This window comes from Elephantulus edwardii, unplaced genomic scaffold, assembly GCF_000299155.1.
Source record: "Elephantulus edwardii isolate Elephantulus edwardi_28Jun2011 unplaced genomic scaffold, EleEdw1.0 scaffold00018, whole genome shotgun sequence".
Taxonomy (NCBI): Eukaryota; Metazoa; Chordata; class Mammalia; order Macroscelidea; family Macroscelididae; genus Elephantulus; species Elephantulus edwardii.
Window position 1 is genome coordinate 28101878 of NW_006399768.1, and position 4752 is coordinate 28106629.

At 36.9% G+C, this 4752-nt stretch overlaps 1 pseudogene; it reads right to left on the bottom strand.

Moving 5' to 3' along the window:
• Positions 1-847: 847 nt before the first annotated feature.
• LOC102871428 lies at positions 848-1303 on the bottom strand (annotated as a pseudogene).
• Positions 1304-4752: the final 3449 nt, after the last annotated feature.

A 4752-nucleotide genomic window follows, 5' to 3' on the forward strand; every position in this document is an offset into this window, starting at 1 on the left:
TCATAAATGAATTGCATTGGGAAAATCTGCTGTCAGGAACTTCTTCAGAGTGCTGAAAAGCAATGATGTCAGTCTAGAGACTGAGCTGCACCTGATCCAGGCCATGGTCTTCCCATTACTTGCCACGCATCAGAGAGAGCTGGACAGTGACTAAGGATGAAAGAAGGTGAATTGATGCCTTTGAGCGGTGGTGCTGGAGAATAGTATTAAACTACCAGGGGAACAAACAGGTTTGTCTTGGAGAGGGAGAAACCAAGTTTCCCCTTGGTGGCAAGGATTTTGAAATTTCGTATCACATATTTTGGACATGTAGGCAGATGGTGACTAGTTCTTTGAGAAGGAAATCATGCTTGGAACGGTAGAGGGTTATGCAGGAGACAGAGATTCTGTATGAGATGAATTGACACAGTTACTCGTTAGTGGGTATAGGGGTGTTAGAGACAGTGAGACTCAGGATAGGGAAAGTTTTGAAGCAGTTGTGCATATGGCTGCTATGAGTCACAGGTGAGTTGATGGCACATAATAAAAACCACCAACAAAGTATTGAAATTACAATGCCCTAAAATATATTACTTTTAAACTCATACTATCTGTGTGAGTAGCTGAGAGCAATTTCACTTAAGAATGCCAATTATGCATTTGCACACTCCTTCCTTCAAACATTTTTTTAAATGTTAGATATTTTATTTAGCACAACAAAAACACACACTACCAAGTGACAATAGAAATCAAATTGCTGGGTTTCCGCCCCCCCAACATCAATTTCTGTTTTAACGTTGACCTTGGAAAACTGCATCCATGTTTTTAAGGAAATGCCTTTCTGCTTAGACTGACGGCTTGTTTTCCATTACAGGTACTTGGTGGGGTCACTCATGTCACAGTTTTCAATGTGCACATGGGATTGTATGCCAGGGTAAACCTTCTGCAAGGGCAGTAGAGTTCCCAGTTTTTCTCCTTTCTTGATAGAACCTTTGTACTTAATTGGCTTGATATAGAACATTTTGATACAGAAACCTCTTCCAGATATCCGAACGCCATTATTGACAGCATTTTTGTTTTTATACGGCTTCTCCTGACCCACAATTGTGCCAGTGAAAGGTGCATACACAGTGGATCCATCAGGGCACAAGACATCAACACCCTGGTGAGCTCCACGGTTTCTTTGAGCAGTGTACTGTCCGCAACCATGGCTGTCACAGGTCCTGATCTCATTGGAAGACTTGCTGGCACATATATTCGCCCATGGCCCAGCCATTACAGTTGAAATCAAAACAGCCAAAAATAGGAGTCTTGTGGAAAACATTATGGTTTTTGTTTCCCTTGGGATGGTTCTTCCTAGAATCGATCCATCTCATCAAGGGTCTTCCTCTCCTGCGCCATCTGTCTACTCTCCCAAACATGATGTCCCTCTCCAAGGACCAGTCCGTCCTTGCAACATGACCAAAGTATGTCAGTCCTTCAAACATTTTAATTTATAAATAATGTTTAAAATAAGTATACTTCATTGCAAGCATTTTAAAATCAAAATGTCCATGTTTATATTGCCAGGTGATGGATTCTTCTCAGTACATTTTTCCCCTAGTTAAAAACATTTGTTTTTGTGTGCCATCGAGTTGGAATAGAACAACAGTGCATGGGAGGAGATTGCCCAGCCCTCCCCCAGAGAGCAACTGTCAGTTTTGAACCACATGCCTTTGGGATTGAAGCATAACTTCTTATTACTAGGCCACCAAAGCTCTTGACTTTCTCAATTTTATGCAATATTTAGTCCAGATTCCTGTATCTAGCTGATAAGTCCCTTTCTAATTTGACTACATTTTTCCATCCAACAGTATGTTTCTGAGTATCTTATGAGCACACCCTAGTGAAGCAAATTGCTTCATCAAGACAACCTTACTCAAACAACTTTTAGGTAAAGTTTGAACATTCTTTCAACTTTCAAATATCCAACCCTCACACTTTTACCTCTCCAATTTAGCATTTAAATAGGTACTAAATTATATCATTTTTTAAAAGATTATTTTCTGTTTCACTCTAAGTCAATTGTTTTGTAAGCACTAGAGAACTTTAAAATGAAGGGCAAGCTATGTGGTTCAGAGACAACATAAGAGTTAATGCCATAGCCTGGCTTAGATACTGAATGCCTATGGGATGACTGAAAGTCTAAACTAATTCAAGAATCAACTCACTTCTAGGAAGAATGATAATAATGAACTCCAGCAGTCACATGTTAAAGATATCCAAGCTTTCACCCAACTGTGAGAAGGCTTTTGCTGTTGTAATCTTGCTGCCCTGAATGCAGTCTTCAGAATTCAAGCCTGTGGTTCACGGCTTTGCACTCTTATAACCTCATTTCTCAGGGAGCCATTTCTTAAGTCAAACTGAATAGAATTGATTCTAGCACTTATTTTCAGCTCAAATAAAAGAAAAAGTGAGACATTCATGAAATATCAATAAAACATGACAGGTTTATAAAATTAAATATTTCTGGAAAAGGCAGAACAAAAACTTAAACATCACATTTACGTTATCTTAATATACAAAATTGTAAATAAAATACATGCATAAGAAGTGTATCTATTATCATAATGTGTTGTGTTTATATAAAGATTAACAAAAATGCTTATGTCTACAGCTCTCTTTCTGTGTTCTACATGGAGAAATATCAATAAATAGCATTTTACTCTTTACTCTTAATATGCTTTAGACTCCTGTCAGGGTTAGATATACTAAGTTAGAATTGACGTTTTAAGAATATGTACACGTAAGAATCACTTGATGATACAAAATACCTGAAGATATTATTAAAATGTAGACTATGATGAAGTATATCTGGAGTGGAAATGTAAATTTTCAGTGTGACCTCAACCAGAATGAACTAATTCAGATCCCTGCTCTAAACTGGGACTAAATGAGCTTTTTTTCTAGCCTGATAAAAAATTTGAACTTGGGCTTATGTTTCCTTATATGTGCCTTCAAGATACCATTAATAATGCTGCTTTCAGGATGATTTATATTAACTTTTAGACCTGTTTAGTTTATGAAAAAAAGGGATTAAGAGAAGGGCTTTTTATCTTTTTATGATGATAAAACTTTGGCTGTGGAGATTCTGAAAATAATAAAGGACAATTGTATGTTTGGGAAAAAAATAAGGAATGAGTTGGAATCCTGTAGTTACAATATCTCCTGTTACCTTTTATAAAGCTTATACTCTGAAGACATATATGTTCCTACACTATTGTATTTTTCTAGTAAAAGCTATTTATTCGCTTTGTAAGACAAATATATTTTGAGTCAAAGTAATATTTTGAGTCCAAGTAAGTGAGATGTAAAAAATTCAGCCTTTTCTCAAGAAAATGAGAGACAAGGTCTTTATACATAATTTATCATATTTATTTATTACTAAAGTACTGTGCCAAATCTTTGCATGCATTATCTCATTTAATCTTCAAAGCCATTCTATGAGGTAAATATAATTATCATCACCACTTTTTGAAGGTAGAAACAAAGTTTAGAGGTTTTAAATTGCCTCATTTCATAGAAGTGGAAGAGCCAAATTTGAAATCTGGACAGTCTGACTCCAAAGCTAGAGCCTTTAATCATTATTCTCTTCTGCCTTCCAGACAAAAGTAGTCTTATTTACCAGCTTATTCTCAGCTTCAGATGACAAATCTCCCTTGGAGAGTATAGTTATATAATGATAGTACAGACAGAAACCCCACATAGCTCATTTTTGTGCTCAGGGAAAAACAAAACCTCTAGCCCTCAGAGAAAATGAAGGGCACCAAGTAGATAGATTCCCATCCTCTGCACCCTGTTCAGTACTGATGGTCTAGTTTCAGTAACTGCTGCAGATCCATCCTATAAAGTGCTATAAAGAAGTGTATGCTTCAGTGTGCATCTGCAAATATAGGCCATAACTACCAGTTGCCCTGAAAGTAACTTCTTTTTCTCATCTGCTACAATAAATTCTCTGTTCTGAGTATTCTTGCTCTTCAGTGCTACTAGGATTGACTCTATAGACAGGTTTAGATAGTTTATGTGGAGGGAAAAAATGTGACTTCCAGGCTGAGTAAGCTGAAAGAAGTCATTAACTTAGTTGTTAGTTATGGTATATTGGCAAACTCCTTCAATTTCATCTCTACAAATCTCACATTGGGCTTGTGCCTGTCAAGCCACACTTTGTTCTTTCAGACTGTTCAATACCATCTTCAGAAGAAGTATAACTGTCAAAGGGTAAGAATGCTCACTCAAAAGCAAAGAGATATATTAAAGGCAATATAACTCATGAATTGAGGAAATACAAGAAAGGATTATACTCAGAGCTCCAAAGCATGCAAGGAGAGGTGTGTTTGTATAAGGAAGAAGGTTGTGTGATGGTCACATAAGTACATCATCAGCAAATCAACTATCAACAACCTTCTTCCTAGAACATCTTCAGTAAACTTGCTCTTCTACAATCACATTCTTGAATCCCAACCCATTCACTTGTTTTTAGGTGCCGTCAAGTCAATTAAGACTGATAGTAACTTTATGAACAATGGATTTAAACCTTGCACTATCCCGTAGCATCGATAAAGTTTCTACCATTCTCAAATGGATTCTTGTAGTTACTGTGTCAATCTGTCTCATTGAAGATTATCAACTCTTTCACCAACATTCTCCTTTTCCAAGTATGATGTCTTTTTCGGAAGGAGGTTTTCTCCTGTCTACATGCTCAATGTGTATGAGACAAAGTTGCACCATTCCTGC